The 19,660-nt window shown below is 45.7% G+C and overlaps 1 protein-coding gene and 1 long non-coding RNA gene across 3 annotated transcripts in view; both read right to left on the bottom strand.

The window, feature by feature from the left end:
- Positions 1 to 419, bottom strand: part of LOC135394569 (uncharacterized) — a 28,837-nt gene extending 28,418 nt beyond the window's left edge. The window contains exon 1 of the mRNA XM_064625376.1: positions 416 to 419. The gene's annotated coding sequence lies outside the window, so the exon portion shown is untranslated. The remainder of the gene's footprint in view (positions 1 to 415) is intronic.
- Positions 420 to 3,362: 2,943 nt separating this feature from the next.
- On the bottom strand, positions 3,363 to 16,859 carry LOC135379043 (uncharacterized). Of its 2 annotated transcripts, XR_010418681.1 has the most exons (6): positions 16,653 to 16,859; positions 16,245 to 16,278; positions 8,968 to 9,006; positions 7,186 to 7,227; positions 4,615 to 4,650; positions 3,363 to 3,416 (listed from the first exon to the last, which is right to left on the bottom strand). It is a non-coding gene; the product is annotated as an uncharacterized LOC135379043 (long non-coding RNA). The 2 variants fall into 2 exon arrangements; XR_010418682.1 differs by lacking the exon at positions 8,968 to 9,006.
- Positions 16,860 to 19,660: the final 2,801 nt, after the last annotated feature.

Here is a 19,660-nt window from a genome sequence, read left to right as displayed (position 1 = left end):
ATTCCGTTGTTTCCAATGCAACGGATGTCGAAGCGGCGAGGTACCACACAGCAAGCGAAACGCTCCTCCCGCTTTTTCCTGATACACGCTGTTGCCAACTGCCACTTGACGTGCAACCTCCACCTGCCGACTTTCGCGAAACTCCGGACCACTTCGCTTTTATAAGTAACGCTGGTAACTTCTCCAAAAGCGTAACGCCGTCCTTAGGGGTAACGCCACTGTTTCTCTCACAATGTAACCTGTAAGAGGGCAGCGCACGTCCGCATGTAACCTTTGAATGGGCTGTAACCTTTACATCGACCACAAATAACTTGTATTTCACAAGTTAGGTGCGTATCAAAGTAACGTTAGAGGGAACTAGATTAAGAGTGTAGTGTCGCGCTGCTTGATCTGGAATGCGGAAGTGAATACTTACTCTGATGAAGTCGCTGGAAAGTGACACCGACCTCATGTCAAACACTAGCAACAACTTAACAAATGGTTCAACATGTGCCCTTGCGCATGACCATGGTTCTTTCGGTATGTGGCCAACACTCGCACATTCACAGCATTCGCAGGATATTCGCGAGACACTAATGTTGCCTGGGCAATATTCCATTTTTTGAATATCGTCGCGAATACTTATATGTTGGATTATAATCCCGAAGCGAATATGAATTTCGATATTCGAGTTGCGAATGAAATCGATCCAATCCCTTGCACACCGAATATACTCGAATACTCGCCGGGGAGAAGATCACGCAAGAACAAGCAATGCCGGTGTGGTGCAGCGAAATCACCGCAAACAGTGTTTGAGTGCACTAGTAGACTTATCCTGTCACTTTCCTTAATGTGACAGTCCGAACCTCCACAGGTATTCGGATTCCGACTGCATTCGACTGTGCTATCGTCCAAGTGAGCAAGCTTCCCCGTTTTAGAGAAAATAGAGAGTTTTAGTACATTGTTACTAAAAGGCGATTCCGTAAGTAACAAATAGCGTTGATGGTTCTGCGCACGCCCACAACAGAGAGAGAGATTTGCGCACGGCCCATAACCACCAACGCTATCCGTTACGTACGCAAAGGCGATAGCGCTCGATATACTAGAACTTACTAATGAATGACATCGTGCGCTTAACCTATATCCGGTTTTCGTTTCTCTGTGACGTCAGCGGTGTTTTCGATGTCACGATTGAGCCAAACATAGAAATCGGCGCGTTCAACCCTAGCGTCATGAGCCTTGCGGGTAGAGAAACTGGGTAGTTGGTAAGTCATACTTAAGGTTTTTCTTTCTTTTTTTCAGCAGAGAGACAAGGACAGAAGAAACAGACAGGAAGGCTGCGTACTCACAACTAAAGGGAAATTTTATTGTTGACACATTTAAATATGTAATTTCCAAGGCGTAGGCATGTCACAAACACGTGAGCGCTAGGAACATTAGGTCACGTGAAGACCAGGAATCATTATCGAGTCAGCCCTGTGACCTTCAGTAACTACGTCTTCTTTCCGTGCCTCAAGGTCAACATAGCTTGTCAGCCTCAGCCGGCTGACACAGCATAGGTTACAAGAGGCACCTGAGAAGAAAAAAAAGAGAAATTAAAAAAGAAAGCGAGCACTGAAGCAAATGCAAGAAAGTCAGTCCAGGGAATGATATCACAATGTTCTCAAATGTATCAGACAAAATGTAAATCAAAGTTGTTTTTTTTAATGTTTAACCCATTCCACCCCCTCTAAAATGTATCTGCAACAACAGGCTCAACGAAAAGCACACTGTAAGGAGTTTCTTCTAACCAGCATTCAATGACATTGACAAGGAAGTCGACGTTGAACGAGCGTCATTTAGTCACAGTATAATTACTATGTGCTTAAGAGAAACAGCCACAACAATCGTGCTATTGAACTGACATTCAAGGCCCTCAACGAAACAAACATTGAGCAACAGAATGCGAAACGTTTAAGATTCCCAGCACCTTTGTAGCCGAAACGCATACGCCGTTTGTTGTCAGTACTGCTCTTTATGAATCGTAATTCGACAAGTTCTGCATTAGAAAAAAGAGAACATTCCGAAATACCTTTCCTAGAATAATCGAAGAGAGAGATCCAGCGCCATTACGCTTAACATTCGGGAGGAAGAAGATAGCAATAGCAATAGAAACTTTCGTTTCAACACGATCTAGCTGTAAACACGCTGTTGAGCAACATTAAGCAGCAATACTAATAGTGCCATTTGATCAGAGCGTTCAACGGGTGCCATTCATAACGTAGTCAATGTTGCATTGTACGCCTCAAAGTACAACTTTTGCACGTATTTTGAAGTATGCTACTGACAGACCCTTCTAGAACTGTTCCTGACGAAGTATTAAAAGCTACACGAGTCCAAACAAGTAGTAAAGCTGTTCAACTCACCTTTATTCGTGCTTTCGTGTACTCATAACAGAAGAAGCTGTAAGTCGCTGGGCTTGCCGCTGTGTACTCAATTATTCCGTAAGTTATTGACACAAAAACTGCAGTAGGATCCTATTTTTCGGAAGTACACGCTCGTTCGCTGTTTCAATTTTGAATTCGTCTTCGAAATAGCATCTCTGTCGAACGCAACCACAGCAAGCGGACGCCATTGTTGGCTTCCCGACGGACGGCATAGGATGACGTCACGGAGCTTTGGAGGGGCCTTGTGTATGTAAGTGGTGTTGACACAGCCCGCTGAGAGGAGTCAAGCAGAAGCCGGAACAGAACGCTCCTGACGTCACTACTGTTCCAAATGCGGCTTTCAGCCGAGGGCAAGGGATGCAAGTTCGGAATTGCATTACAAATTCTTGGAGTCGAATATAAACGAAACATTTTGCATTATAGATCGGAATGATATCAGGAACCATCTGACAAGGCCTGTTTACTTCACATTTGGGGTCCAGACTTGCCCTCTATTATGTCAGAACAATGGTGGTGAAGTACCATTTCGTCCTGGAATGCTTCATTCTCGAACGCATTACCTCCTCAATAGATACTAACAGAGATTTGGCTCTTGTATACCGAATTAAAACATATCATTTGTCTGCTAACATTTCCTGTACGTTCGCTCTTGATTTCTACTCCGGCTATGCGTGCAAACCGGTCCATTTTGGAGCTATTAGCTTCGTATTCGCTACGGTTCTACACTTATTCGCTTCGTATTCGAATATCCAAAACATGTTGTTAGCTTCGTATTCGCTTCGGCACTATAAGTATATGCGCTCCGTATTCGCTTCGGTTTTCAAACCACTGCTTGCACGGGATAGTTAACATCTAAGTAGCTGAGACGTTACACTGTATGTCGTGATGTAGTAGGGCGATAAGACATCTAACACAGTTGCTCACTGAAGAAATAGCGATAACCGTATTCGCACTCACATTCATCGACGAGATTTACTTCCTCAGGACGTTCAGCACGAGCGGCAGCAACTTCTGCGGTACCAAATACAATGCATTAACCAACACAGGTAAATGAGTGAGCCAATGACAACTTGTGGACTGCGCACAATCTACAACTCTTCTAATGTTTCCATCAGCGTCATATTCCGATGGGATCATTCATCCGGCTGTGGGATACGAGTCTTGAAGTGGCAAAATCGAGCCTATAACTTGTAGATATCGACACATTGCTGCCATAATGGCAGTTATCAATTGTGTTTGCGAGAACATGTTTCCCGCTCAACATATGCTGCTTGCGCAGAAATGCTCAACTTGTAGAAGGCATATGTTATTTGAAAAACACTGCATGGATCGGTGATCTGTGCTGCAATCTGTGGACGGTTTCAAAACCATGGTCGACATGTCAGTAGATAATGTCGTAAATTAATATATTGTTTCATAAAGTGTGCATTATTGACTCGAGTTCATAGAATAGCTGCCGCATTACAACCTGTGTCGACACAAGTTAAACTGTATTGAAATGCAAGAGGAAAACACGTACAAGAACAGCACAACGCACACAGATAACACTGATAAAGCACTCCCTCAATAGTCGAAATGCCCTTCTTATTTACATTCTCGACTCGTGTAGTACTGTGTCCGTCCATGGGACGTTTGCTTTGCGGTCGTACGCGGAATTTCAGAGGCGGTGCCTGGTGTCATTCTTAGGCCTGGTTTCACCATCGCTGGTTAACTTTGAATCAAGCGTTGCTAAAACGTGAAGTTAGCGCTTAAATCTATTTCACAAATGTTAGTTGGTGACGTGGTGAATGTTCCAGTAACAATTGCTGTCTTTTGTAAAGCAGAGTTAAGCATTAAATTCAAGTTAAGGGACCGTTGATCTCGGTTGAAGTGTTAATCGGCGTTGGTGAAACCGGGCCTTACTCCGTTCTCAACGGTATCTTACACTTCTTTAGATGTGCACATCATGACAGGGCACATGTCAGTAGACACTGTTGCTACACTTTAGACCTTCACGATGGGATGGTCGTTCAATCGGTGCAAGCAGTCGGTGCACCATTCTCACGTAGTCAGAGCGGGGTGTTTTGGGAATTCAGCTCTATCCAAAATCTACCTTTGGTACTGCTTTTGGTGAAGGAGAATGAAGGTGACATCCTCCTGCTCCATGCAAGATTCCCACAGAACCCTCCCAAAATATTTCCCTCACTACGCTACTGTCTGTCACGTATACCCATGTCGGTAGCTGACGCCTGAGCACCTGCCGTTGCTGAAATACAATTAAAACGATAGAGCGTCAGCATATACCACAAAGCGATCTCCATAGGAAGATGCAACTGGTATGTAACGATGTCCCACCATTCAAAATTCAGTGTGTACCTCCTAAAATGACTGTACAAGGTGTTTATCTGTATTCGTTACATAATTTTCAGCAGTTGAGGTTTACGGCCAGGCTAACATCACCGCGAAGTATGGAACTACAAAATTACACAGTACTAGAATTTATTAATTAGTTCTAATTATTGTGTTTATTGCAAAAGCGGGAGATCTGAATAAGAGACCATCCTGGTTGAAAGCCATTCCATGTCTAAAAAGTCCCAGAGCAAGCACGTGCGTAAAGGCTTCCACCCACGGAATTTGATATGCGAATATTCCAAAACTGTTAGTGGGGCAGATTTGCATATCACAATTGGAGGATGGGGATTTTAAGGCAGGTCCGTGATTCAGGATTTTTTAAACGTGGAATGGCTTTAAACTAGGAAAGCCTCTGATTCTGATCTCCCGCTTTTGCCCGAAATTCCCCAATTCAATAATTCATAAATCAGTCCTCCTGTAGTTGCATTCTTTCTTCGAGGTGATGTCAGCCTGGCGGTGGAGCTGAACTGCAAAACTCTCAACCGTAATTGCTCTGCAAGTTTAATAAAAATTCTGTAACGAATAAAAATAAACGCCATGTATATCTGCGGCGTCTTTGAAAGTGTTCGTGTTTCAGAACAGCACACCACTGAGCAACGTGCCTGTTTTGCGTTTTTCGATGTCCGTCCAAGTCACTTCACCTAATAAAACGAGACTGTTAGGAATGGCAGAGCGCATGCTCTAGAGCACCAGAAAAATGCGACGTTGACTTAGCCCATACTTAGGCGACATCTCGGTTTAGTCGAGATTTGTCGACTATACGTCCGCGCACATGTTCTACGCGTTGCTAGGCATGCTACCAAAATGCACCCCGAATTTCGGCCGATGATTTCTGACTTTGGGGGACACTGCCTTTAAACCTTCCAGTTCAATGCGATAATCGCTGTATTCATAGAGGTAGAAGTCGCACACAATGCAACAGCCTACCCGATTACTACATCATGGTTCCTATGGTTCTCCTTCCGGCTGAATAGCCATTGGATGCTTCTACTTTTTCTGTTGGCGTCACTTCCCATTTCGGATGAGAAATCTGGCAAGGCGAGATCGGGCCGAATGCGGCCCGAAATTCTGTTCTTCTCCGAAAAAAGTTGGTTCCCGAAAAATTGGGTCTGGGGTCATGTGGTTCGCGCTTAAGCGTGTTGCACTCCTCCACATGGAACTCAAGGTCACCAACTGCTCACTCGCGCTGCTCCTGTGTAGTGCTATTTGGTGTCCCAAGAAACTCGTTCTTTTTTCACTCAGTAACAGCGAGTTACATTTCAGGCTGGAGAACTTCGTTACTAACTTAGCTACATTTTTCACATGGTAACTTAACTCGATCTATGCTTTCAACACGTTGCCTGCTCAATATCGATTCATCATTTCTGTGGTGGACTACTATAGTAAATGGCCGGAAGCCCGCCTAGCGTCGACGGTTACATCAGACTCCATCAACGACTTCCTTACGGGGCCCTTCTCTAGGGACGGATACCCTGAGTTGGTCATTTGCGACCATGCGTCCCAATTTGGGGCCAGCGCTTTCAAAATGTTTTTGCAGTCGATGGGTATTGAGCCGTTCTTGTATCTACCATCACCAAGGTAACGGACAGATGGAGCGATTCAACCGAATTATAAAGGATTGCATTCAAGCCATCACCGTTTTGCATGACAACGTTCAACGGTCATCGAGATCTCAAAAAGGTTCTCGGTGTGTACCGTAGCACGCCTTATGCAGCCACTCAGCTTTCTCCTGCCGATCTGCTCCACGAGACACCTGGGGACATGTGTGGACATAGTGGTTTCCGCGCATTGGATGGTGACGTCGTACAGGAAATGGACAGGAAGCGTATCATCGCTTAACAAAGATCTAAGGCGCGATTGGACAAAAGCAGGATGGTCAAAGACCCCATTTTGACCCCCCGGAGACTTTGTGAGAATTAAGCTCCCGGGGAACTGTCCAAAAGGCACCCCACACTTCAGACCGCCAAGAGAGATGCAACGACAGAGTTTCCCGAGCGCACATGGTAGGACGTGGAATGCAACACGGCTTTCAGCCACTGCCTCACAGCAGCCACCAGCGTCAGCTGTGAGAGACGTACACGTTAATTCTGACCAGCACGACTCGGACCCGTCCCGTCCACCCCCATGCCTTTCACAGCGCAACAAACGATTCGTCCCATAAGCATCTTCCACGGAAGGGGAGTGTGTTGTGCAGTGTAGAAGGCGCATGTGCCAACCGAAAGGCACATGTACTTCTTTTTATTGGGCTGGTGAATAAAGTTGAGTTCTGACTGGATCACGACACGGTTCACTTGCGATGCAACAAGGGTGACATCCACATGTCCTTTGTAGAGTTCCCATAGAACCCCTCCAGAAATATCTTCCTTTTACGCTGCTGTCTGTCACTTACCCGAGCCGATAGCCGCCTGGGATGTCTGAGCACTTGGCGAGTCTGAAATACGGATTAAAACAGCAGAGCGTCATTATCTACCAAAAAGCGGTGTCCATAGGAAGAGAAAACGGAAGAGGAGAAAACGGAAAAAAGCGAATTAAAAGTAACTTGGAACTGAGTTACTTTGGAAAGCTACCTGGAAAAGAAACGAGTTCCTCTGAAAGTTACCACGCCGCAAAAGTACTGTGTTAAGTTAGAGTAGCGTGTTACTTGTAACTATGTGCCTGAAAACGACCGTGTTTACAAACAGGACATCACTGAGTAACGTGCCTGTTTCATGTCTATTGTTTATGTCCGTCCAAGTCGCCTTACTGAACGAAATTCAACTGTTAGGACTTGCAGAGCGCACGCGCTACAGCACAGCAATGACAGCACTGGGGAGCATTGCAGACTTGTCTCAAGCGGTAACGCCGCGGCGCAGCCGTAAACCACATCAAGGCTCATTCGATGAAGAAATGCTCCACCTTGACAAGAGGCACGTCGAGGCATTCGAAAAGGGAGCGCTGTATAACTCTGCTCAGCAGAGCTGGGGGAGAATATCGGTGGCCTATTTGCGGGAACACAGGCACAAGGCGTTTAAGTACGAAATGACGATCTGCTCTCACCAGCGCCATACGGGTGCATCTCATGGACGAAAGCTACTTATGCTGCGCTGTCAGCCTGTTCATTCTCTCTACCCTGTCCACTGCTTCGTAGACAAACTTGTAAGACACTAACACATTCATCACCATCCGTGCGTATGAGCTTTTGATGCCTTGCAGCGCATATTGAGAGTGCGCCAACATATATGCCTGAAAGCGTCAGAGGAAAACCCAGAAAAAAAGTAACGCCACCAATGATTAATATTAAGTTCCTGCTAGTGTTACGCGGACCAATCATTCAGCTTCATGAGCTTATGTAGCGTGAGTACTGAAGTCAAAACGCTTTATCCTTGTTTCCATCTCGGAGCCACAGATTGTTCGCTTTTTTTAATTTGGTGGTTGTGCGTGGTGTTGTAGCTGTTATTGTTACAGGCTGCACACAAGAGCGCAACACCACATAAAGCACTCCCTCAATAGCTTAAATCCCCTGTGTATGTACACTCTCGACTCATGAAAGTCCAAGTTACCCGTTAAGACAGTGAAGTTGCGATGTCATGTCTGTTAATGGTACGTGTGCTGAGCGTCCATACATTTCGCTTGGTTTTGCAGGTTGTAATTAAATGCCAAATTTGATAGCCTTGTCTTGTTTTTCGTCATTTCCTCAACTCCTTACATGTGAAATAGTCTGCAGGGCACATGTTAGTAGAACTGTCGCTACAAAGTGGACGACCACGGCGTAATGGAATTTCCGCTGAATAGCTGCAAAGCATTTATCAACGCGGACGTAGCCAGAGGGGAAGTTGGGGGGATTTAACCCCTGGTCAGAAACTGTACGTTTGGGAATGCTATTCGGGAAGGGAGATGAGGGTGACATCCCCCTGTCCCTATGTATAATTATCATCAGGTGTATAATCAGAATTAGCATGAGATCTAGAAGCTAGCGATAATACCATAGCATCATTCCTTTCGTTGAAATATCAGATACGACTGCACTCGATCTCGTGATAACCAAGAAGTGAACGAAGAGCGAGCTTCTCGCGCCTTCTTGTCCTAATTTTATTTTTCTCTTCTAAACATGTACCGAAGAGCCCATGGGAAGCATGTCCCATAGACTACCTCCCGAAATATTTTCATGGCTACGTTGCTGTTTTTCACTTACCCAAGCCGGAAGCTGCCGACACCTGAGCACCTGGCGTTTCTGAAATAAAAATTAAAATGAAAGCGTCAACATCTACCAGTAAATGATGTCCACAGGAAGAAGTCGCTGGTGTGCCACGATGTTTCAGATTTAAAAATACATGGGCTACGTCTAAAAATATCTATATATTTGCAGGATCCGAAAATGACCTTCTTTCAAAATAGGACATCACTGAGCAACGTGTCTGTTTCGCGTTTGTAGATGTCCGTCCAAGTGGCTTGAATCCACTTCCAAGAATGATCCAAGAAGCACTGGTTGATGTACAAGGAAATAAAATAAAACTCGAATTTGAACAGCAGTGGTTCAGAGGACGGTTTTCATCTCATTATGCAATCTCTTCCATTTCTAATGCGAACGAAACCAGGAAACATTAGGCTCCAGCACTTCGTTGCAGTCAAACGTGAGACTTATTGTGTCACTATCGCCAAACACAACACATTAGTGACATCTTAGTGACAAGGCAGCTGAAAACTCGTCAGTACTACAGCAATTTCTTCTACCCGACACATATTCTCGAGATGGGGACTTCGAATCCTGGGAGAAGCACTTTTTCACCTCAGCTCCAGATAGTTATTGGACCAACGAGCGAAAGTTATTCATCTTTCCGTTCTTCGCCGCAAATGAGAGATAACATAGTACGAGATCGGTTTATTCTTGGCCTCGAATCTTGCCACCAGAGATGAGGTCACCTCTGCTATCCCTGCAACGCTTGGTGATGCTTTTCAAATTACCGATACTTTTCTAGTAGCCTTGCAGTTATTCGCCAATTACCGCCATCTCCTTCCGCTGCATCGCACACCAGTGGCGTACATGTCACAAGCCACACCCACGACAGATCCACTGGCGGGACTTGCATCAGCGAGAGCTGAATTGGACAGGAAAGTGGATGCTCTTGCCACCTCTGCAAAGTGCACGCCCTGCAAACGTTCCAGTGTGCTACCGCTGCGGCAATCCGAGTCACCGCGCAAGGTGTTGTACACGGCGTCCACGAGGATAAGCCCAGTCCCGGTTTCCCAGATATCCGGCAACAGAAAACTAATCCGCATTCCTTGTGCGGCCTCGGTAGGAACGCCTATACAGTGGTCCACCGGCAACCTGGGAGGCCCCTCAAGCTGGATTACAGGCGCCATTGAAGGTTCGCCAGTTAGGATGCTGCTAGACTCGGGATCCAGTGTGACTATCCTCAACTACGATATGTGGCAGCAACTGCGGAGGCGTTCCCCGACCCAAGCGACTGTACCCCAGCCAGTTTACGACCTCAATGGTAACTCATTGGACGTCGCAGGAGTTTATGACCTCAAGATATATGTCCCGGGAACCACCAGTACCGTTCTACCTGGTTTCGTTGTCCGGGTATACCGCGTGACTGCATTCTCATCGTAAACTTCCTTGTCAGACACCATTACATCATCGACTTCGACTCTCGCACCCTCAAGCTCGCTCGAAACACAAACAGGGCCACAGGGAATCGTACGTCAGCCACTAGACCTCTGCTCAGCGGTCACTACTATACTGCAGCCACATACGGGTGACTCGGAGGAGCATGAGGTGTTACTTGTGGGAGTTTCCGTGAGCAGCATTTCAGACACGATGTACACCAGTCGGAGACGCTGGAGTTCACGCCGATCCAAAAGAATCTGCATTTAAGCTTCTCCAACGTTTTTTCTCCTACCGAGGTGGCCTACGAAGGGGATGTCATGTGCAGATTTGAGGATTTCGGCGAAGTTTTTGGCTCTGCAGGGACGGGAGGACTGGTGGGACACTCTCTTCCACACTAAACGGCTGTCGAGGATTTCCAAACAATGTTTGTGGCGCAGGTAGTGCTTAGATTCGGCCTGAAGAGACGGGGCCGTGACGCCTCCGACTGGGTACGAATGACCCACGACAGAACTGGGTCATGCATTTGGTGCGCACATAAATCGGCATGGGACAGTGCTGCGGGCGGCCTTATTCGCAGACAAGCCAGGCATTCGCGACAGGGCGTCGGCGTTGTGGTGCTGTATTCCCGGTGGGTGAATAACACGAAAATGAAACTCAGTTGAGTTGTTCTGCTGAGTTCTCAGCTGAGTTGTTCGAGTTAGCGTGCAACATGGCCTTCTGGTTGCTTGAAGCACCTGGGTCGTTGTAGTGCACTGTGATCGGTCCTGCTCACAAACTCCTAGCCGCTAAGGTAACGACGAAATATGCGAATGAAACAGACAAGTGAGAGCAGCTCTTTGCGTGTGAGTCTACTTCCTCTCGGGCTTGGTTAGGGCTAGACTTCCGTAAGCAATGACTCGCCCGCCTCGATCTTTATGCGTCGTTCGGTCTAGTTTCGCTCTTGAGAGAACAGCGCCGAAACCGCTGTCGCTTGCATCCGTGTCCAAAATGAAGTCTGGATAGCGAGGACTGGCGCGCGTCTGAGGAGGCGTTTAAGGTGGGAAAAAACAGCCTCAGAGTCTTCGGTCCACCCACAGGCGGCGCACTTTTCGAGCTGACGATGCAGGGGAGAGGCGATAGTGGCGAAATCTCTGGTCAACCGGCGTTAATACGACCTAAACCCAACAACGACCGGAGTTCCTCCGCACTTGACGGTGAGGGCAAGTTGACGACCTTCTCAGTCTTGGCCGGGTCAGTATGAAAGCCATCTGGGCCAACATGGTGCCCAAGATACAAGACGTTGTTCTTTAAAAAGCTGCCTTTCTGAAGTTTGACCTTGAGGCGCGCTGACCGCAGCCGAGAGAGAACGGCGTTGTGGTGCCGCAGGTGTTCTCGAGGAGCCCTACTGAAAACGATGAATGTCGTCCAAATAACAGGGACAGAATCTGAAGTCCCATACAGCGTGCTCTTTAGAACGTGGAAGGCGCATTGCAAAGCCCGAAAGGTAGCACATTGAATCCGGAGAGACCGGCATCAGAGCCGTATATTAAAAGGGAGTCTGGCCATTGGGAGGAGTCACAAAAAGAGGCTCGACTTGTCAATCACAGTTTCGCTCCACTGATTGGTTTGCTCTTTATCAAGGGGGTCGCCATGACACCTCACTGCCACCCAAAATGGCGACGAAAACAAACACGCAGTGAAGCGGGGATTTCGCGACAAAAAATTTTCACAGACTACTCTGATTTTACGCTGTAAATGTACATCCTCATATACGTTTCTTGGAAATCAGTTTCAACTAATGCTCATTCATCGATATCTAACCGAAAGTAATATGTTTTGTCGCCGGTGTTAGGCCTAGTGAACACGACGATCACAACGAAATCATAACAAAAACGGCGCTGTGCTGTACAATCTTATATTTAATTGCTGGATTTCATGGATATAAACAGTCTTGCCTCTTATATTCCAACTATTCATGTATATTTGATTAAAAATCATACCGACAACAGAGTGTGTCCCAGCAGGTGGTTCTGCCGGCAGCGGTACAACGACGGAAGCAGACGACAATTTCCGACGTGCCTTACGCTCCCTAGGTGGCGCTCATCAAATTGGCACCAAAAATCCACCAATTTTTCAGATTGCGAGAGCTATCCATTTCAATCCCATCCAATCCACTTGCCACCCAAAATGGCGCTGCCCATGTTGGATAAGGGGGCAAATAGTGAGGACAGGCTGATTGATAGCGCCCCATATTTCAAGACTTCATTGGTCGGAAAGCTGAAAAAGTGGGCGGAGCTTCAGGTATAGGCATGACCCATTAATGGCCAGACTCTCTCTTAATATACGGCTCTGACCGGCATGTGTCGTGAACGCGACCTTGTGTCGGGGTTGCGCACAATCTGTTAATCATCGTGTCCTTGCCTGCTACACGTCAAACAGAGAATGCTGCTGCTTCATGAACCTATTTTCTTGTCACCGCTATGCAGATCTGGCGGCGCTCGAACATGTTCATCGATGAAATATGAGTCACTGAACAGGTTAGCCAGCTGTAGGACTCGAACCCACTTCTTACAGCTGGCTAACCTGTTCAGTGACTTTCATCTTTCATGGCTAATTTCTTTGGCAACTTGAGGCCTTGTATGTGATTGTGCCTTCTATGTTGTTTCAGCCTCAGAACATCAGTTCTCTCACGCTCATATTCATCGAGCCAGAATTCACGACAACACTTTAGTTTGAAATGCCATTGGCTGTTCGTAGTCCGATGCTTCTGTCGAGAAACAGTAGAACACGATCAAAGACACCATCATACACGGATGAGACAGCCAACGCACTTGAGTCCCAACGAAAGACACCGGCGTCCACAGTTCTAATTTCAAATGAAACCGCCGAGTGCCGAAGGGCCGTTTTCAAATTCCGGCAACCAATCCGGACGAGGTTGGGGCGTCAGACCAATAGAGAGGCACGGATTCCTTCGTGCGCAGTAACACGCATTTTGATACAGATTTTGCAAGATCTGTGGGGGTCTGGCCGTGCTCTGGGACACGCTCAGAGTCTGTGACACACGCAGAGCAAAGTCAGAGGCTATCGAGTAAATACTGCAATACCAAACGTAACCCAGCTGAAAAAGGCCTCACGTTTATTCGTATGTATAGTCAAGTGCTCACAGACCGATACGCATGAAGAACATTTTGCTAGGCTGCTTATGGAAACGATCATTTCAACGTACCCATGGCTTCAGTCCAGTCTAAAGTTCTAACAAGGCTAGCTGCACAGACGGTGCAGCTTCAATAAATCCGTGTGGTTGGATATGTTTAAGCCCTTTCACAAAGTGTGCGCTCTAAAAATACACTAAAGGTTCCAGAAATAGGAGATTTTTTTTTTACTTCCCTAATCAGATTACCAGCTTTATTATATTCGTATTTCACTTACGTAAGCTTCGCTAATCATAACACCAGCTTTATTATATTCGGGATTTCAGTGATGTATCGAAGTATCGACGATACAAATCGAGTATCTGTGTCGAAAATCAATTTCGGTTCTGTATCTTTTATCGCTATTAGTTTTTTTGGAGGGTATCGAGTATTGGCATCGAAGGTACTGTTTAAGGATCGTGCCTAGCCCTGGCTGGAACACATAGAAAGATCAAATATATACAAATCCTCAAGTGCCTAGGAAATTAATGATGACAGATGGAAGTCACTGAAAAGAGCTCGGACTCGTACTCGCTGTTGGAGTCGGACACACATCTTCTGGATTACAGGTCCTGGGCTTTACCAATTGAGCTATGCTGACACATCTCCAAGCAATTTCCAAGAGTGCGTCATCTGAAGGGACAAACCACACACCTGTACGTGAGGCTTTGTATGTATTTGTCCTTTCTATGTGTTCCAGCTTCAGCACATGAATTGTCTCATGTTCAACAGATGCCGCTTGCGTCTATCCTGTCGTATGAATGTGTGTATGAGTGAGAAAAATGTAAGAGTGAAAACGGGGATGAGTGAGTGACAGAGTGGTTGGTTTGTCCCTTCAGATGACGGACCCTTGGAAGCGGCTGGGAAGTGTGTTAGCTTAGCTCATTTGGTAGAGCCCTGGACCGGTAATCCAGAAGATGTGCGTTCGAGTCCTACAGCTGGCTAACCTTTTCAGTGACTTTAATCTTTGATCTTTTAGAGCGCCCACCCTGTAGGTATAACATCTGAATCGAATGAAACAAACACCCTGGAGTTATATCCCTGCAGTTGATATCTAGTTGGATCTTCGGCATACTGTGTGCATATATCTATCGTGGAATTCTAGTCGTGGTTCTTTTATCCATGAAAGCACCGCCATCAGCGTCACATACGGTACATATTTTCTGTCGGATAACATAGCGCGCCCATGATCGATTTTGAGGAGGCATGGGCTGTCTCGCAGCTTCTTCCTCCCGTGCCACCTTGCCCCTTACAGTACATCAACACCCGTTACGTATCGCCTGCCATTTGGGCACGCAGGACTCTCACGCCTGGAGTTCCCCCATGGAAAGTGCTTCTGACATTCTTCTCGCCCCAGGCGCTTCCTGGCAAGCACACACCTTTCTCCTATCTCTTTTGTCCGATGGCGTACCCAAACTGCACAATATCAATTTCATTTTCTAACAGAGACGTAAAAAGCAAACACTCTTCCGCATTCTTGAGAGAGGAACAATCTTCCAAAAGCAGGGCGGTCCGAATAAAACTCCCACCAACGGAAGAAACTGTTTTGCATAGGGTGTATCTAAATAGGCCCAGGTAAAGTTAAGCATATATGCGTGTTAAAGAAGTGGTGTACTAACAGACTAGGAAACGTCCTCAAGTCACAAGTTCTTTATCAAATACCTCCCGACTCCTGTACATCATACGCTATATCGTTATGTGATTGGAAGTAAATCAATGTCTCTTTTTTCTTCTTTTTCTAGAAGATACGAAGGCAGAAAAATAGGCGATGTCAAGTTGCCGGTGGTGAGTAAATCAAAGAGTGATATTAAACGGTAGGAGCAACTTATTTATTTACACATGGTAAAAATATGAATATCGTACAGGAACGTATATACAGTTGACGGGGGAGGTGTAGCATCAGAGAGTAACACGGTGATGGAAAGGATGCAAATACAGGTGAAAATGAAAATAACATAAATACAAACGAAAAGAACATAAATAGAAATGCTGGGGTATCATCCCCTACGTTTGTATTTGTTCCTTTCATTTTTATCTGTATCTGCATCCTTTCCACCACCCTGTTACCCTCTGATTCTAAAACTCCCCCGTCAACTGTATATATGTTCCTGTACCATGTTCGTATTTTTGTAACCTGAAGTGTAGCCTCGCGCACGAAAGTGTTGTGACCATGGGTAAATAAATAAGTTGCTCCTACCGTTTAATATCACTTTTTTCTAGGTTAGTTCAAGGATAAGCTGGTCCATGTAACCCTTTGATTTTATGGCAAACCTCGTAAGCGATGCTACTTGCTTACACGTCACATTACACACGACGCGCATGCTTATAAGTATGTTGACGGGAATTTTCAGTGGTACAGAACTCACCACTCATGCTGCAATGTGGTACTTTTTTGAGGGGGGGGGGAGGGGGGCTTTGGGCAGCCCTGTATGAGGACGTAGATGTCGATACTCCTAACAAGTAAATCTTCGGCACAGCGGAGCAGATTTATCCGCACCTACAACACTTCGTACGCCCACAAATGTTTTGCAACTCCACCAACTTTTTTTCCCCTGTGTACCACTCTTACTTGTACCTGCACCCCTATCTTGGTGCAACTCTGCTCCGCCTCCAAGAGCTTACGGTTTTGAATAAAATCCTCGAGCGCAGGCAGAAGCCATTATACTATCAACATGAAGGGGTACTTACGCAGTGCCGCGGTAGAAGCGGACATGGTTGTCATCTGGTTTGCAAAAAAGACAGTTTCGGGAATTGGTTTTTGCATGGAAAACATTAAGTGCCTGAAGGCTACGAGTTAACACACAGCAATGGATAAGAGAGTCCGAAACGGAAGGACTCTAGTGCTTTAATAAATAAGTCAAGCTAATCAGTGCTCCGAATAAAAGGTTTCTTGTAAAGGCTTATAAGTCTTTCTGGGACGAGGTCCCAGCTGGCTAAAAACCAGGTATTGAGGGTCATGTAATTTCAATGAACATGGGCGCAGGCTCGAAGTATTCTATTGCCCCCCGATATGTGTTTAGTCGAAACATTTCAACCACATTCCACTGGAAACTACATCCATGAAATGTCGAAGTGTGACAAGTGAATATTTCTTACCTGATGACACAGTTCAAGTAAAATTTCAAGAGAAATATTCCAGAATCCAACTCAGTGTTGAAGAAACCTCAGGACCAGCACTGTTTGATCGAGAATGAATGAATTGAGATTGCTTGAAGAAACAAATGAATCACAAAGACACCAACTGAAGCGAAAGCTTCTCAAGTGAAAAACAAGATGAAGATTCTAGAAACTCCAAGGTCGTACTTGAAGACACCAACGGGAAGTTGAAGGAAGCCAAAATAACCTTAAGCGTAAAATGAAACGAAGGAAGGAAGAAGTTCCTTCGTACTCGTCCAGTGCTGCATGCACTCAAGGAAAAGTATTTGCCAAATTGAAGCGAGTAGAATAGGAAGGTATCCTGACAAATGTCAATGTCAGTGCATGGGCTACTCCCAACGCTTTTGTAGTAAAGCCCAATGGGACAGTCACGATATGTGGATATTTCAATAGGACCGTCAATCAGCACTCAGTAGTGGATCCGTATCCTTTACCACTCGGACGGATTAACTGGTGGACGGAAAAAAACAAAGATTGACCTCCGGCAAGCATTCGTACAAATGGAATGTGGATGAGAACTCAGGCAATTTGCTAAACAAGAGTACGGGAAAAGGTATCTTCCGGTATAACAGAATGGTGCTTGTTATTGCCCCCGCACCCGCGATTTGGCAACGCACCATCACGTTCAACAACACGTTCTACAGGGCGTTCTTATGACACCTGGAACGCAAGGAGACATATCAGTGAGTGGTACCACTGAAAATGAAAATCTACAAAAATTTTACGGAAGACCTTAGGAGCTTGGAATCGTTTGGATTGAAAGCAAGCCTGCAGAACTGCCCCTTCTTCCAGAACAGCATTGTGTACTGTGAGTACAAGGTCAGCAGCGAAGGTTTAAATAGGACCCAAGACAAGATTCGTGCTGTACTTGAAGCTACAACACCCCAAACGTCAGCCAACTGCGTTTTCTGTTATGCTGATGAAATTTGGAAGGATATCTTATTCCGGACAGGCAAGGGCCACAATGGAAGGGAATGCAAGGGGACTGGCAAGAGTTGCAAACCTTTTCTGACCCTTGCACGCACTTTTCCGAAAATCTGCAAAGACGAAGTCGACAAAAGACTACAAGGTAGCATTCGAAACTGGTAAAGAAATTATTGCATGTGACACAGTCCTCGTGCACTGCAATCCGCAGCTACCACCCCGACTCCAGTGATGCCAGAACAAGTGGTCTCGGCACGGTCTCGCGAAGTGCATCATGGGACGAAAAGGCCAATCGCATTTTTCTCGTCAACTCTGAAAATGGCGGAAAAGAACTACTCACAATTCAGCTTAGGCAATTAGGCTTCACAATTCACAAAGATGCCTTTGCCATTGCCTTAGCCATTAACCGTTGACGCACATATCCTCGACAATGAAGGGGATGTCTGCAATCTAATGTAACATCTAAGGAGCACGCTTCCAACGCTATGCTCTCTTCATCTCCGGCATGGACTAGGATATAGTGTATAATTAGTCAGAAGCGAACGGCAATGATGAAGTTCGTCGCGCTTATCTATCCCAGATGTTCCACCGGTGAAGCTGAGCTTGAGCATCTAAACCACTTCCTGTTACTCATGCACAACTGCGAGACGCTACTCGACGAGATGTGTCCAAGATATATTTGAGTGTCACGAATGGCTGGGGCAATTCTAACTCGGACCAGGATCTTGTGCTTTACACACAGTTCCACATCTCGTCGTCATATATGTCGTCTCTATCAAGCTAGCTCATAATCTCAGTTGTCTGGCGGCGTAGACCCCGACTTATTATTATCTATCCAGCGTCGACGAAGGAGAAAGCCCTTCCTTTTCGTGTTCAGAGATAACCGCTATAAATTCGACTGGATAACTTTCCACGACCGCGTTCCCTCAATAATTTGACCAATGACTTCGATTGGACTTACCTTTATGTCGAGGCGGATATTTCTGCAAAACGAAGTCGCACAATGAATCGTGCTACATCCACAGAACGAAATATCATGAACGCGTGACGTACTTCTTCTGCTTCATCCCATGTACATCATGTATGAGCGCTGTGGAGAAATTCGCTCTTCCAGATAACTTTACTGAAGAAGCGGGAGATATTTACGCGTCAAACACGACTGCAGTATCTAGAAAATTCACAGGCAACGCAATACGTTAAATATATATATAGGACTAGGATTCCTGCTTTTCTGGTTTATCCGGAAAAATCGGTAAACCATACCGCAGTATAGTTAAAGCCATTTGTAGCTGTCCGAACAATGCTGGTTTTTGGGGCTTCCACAAAACTGCTGAGTAAGAAGACCAACGCTCTCATGACTAGATGACAAGGTCGGTATCCTTTTGTGCCGAGAGAACCTCCTATCGCCGATTTATTGTCCGAAATCCACTGTGCAGTTGTGTAAGTCTTTGGCTTAACTATGCGCCAAGCATTCCTGTAATTTTGGTGAAACCCATTGTTACCTACAGAGGAGCCTTGACAAGGTGACAATGAAGTTAGTACCACACTACTCTGTGACACTATTCGATATAAGGACATTCTGTACACTTCGCATGTGCACTACAGAAACGTAAACAACGGGTGTTATACGAGATGCGTTCCATTTATAGACGAACATGGTATATTATATACATACGATTCCATAATAATATTCCATAATATTCGATTCCAGGAAAACGTCCCGTCCAGCAATGCTGTCCACCGACTAGGACTTTAATTTCTCTTCTTTTTTGTGTGAATTATGCTTCCTTTTTTGTTCTGAGTTGAGAACGGGACACAGCAAACACATATACCTTGTTTTCTTGAAAGGACAGCTCCTTGTCAAGCGATCTGCAATGGCTTTGCCAATAACTACACTCTTAGAAATGAACTTCACTACATAGCACGCTCCTAGCCATCCATCATCTGGTATCGTTATCTGCCCTGATTTGTTGAAAACGGGAGGCGTACGCCTTTTTTGTGATACTTATGCTGTTCATAAGTGG

The sequence above is a fragment of the Ornithodoros turicata genome, chromosome 1 (genome assembly GCF_037126465.1).
Source record: "Ornithodoros turicata isolate Travis chromosome 1, ASM3712646v1, whole genome shotgun sequence".
NCBI lineage: Eukaryota > Metazoa > Arthropoda > Arachnida > Ixodida > Argasidae > Ornithodoros > Ornithodoros turicata.
This window is presented reverse-complemented; position numbering and strand designations above follow the sequence as displayed.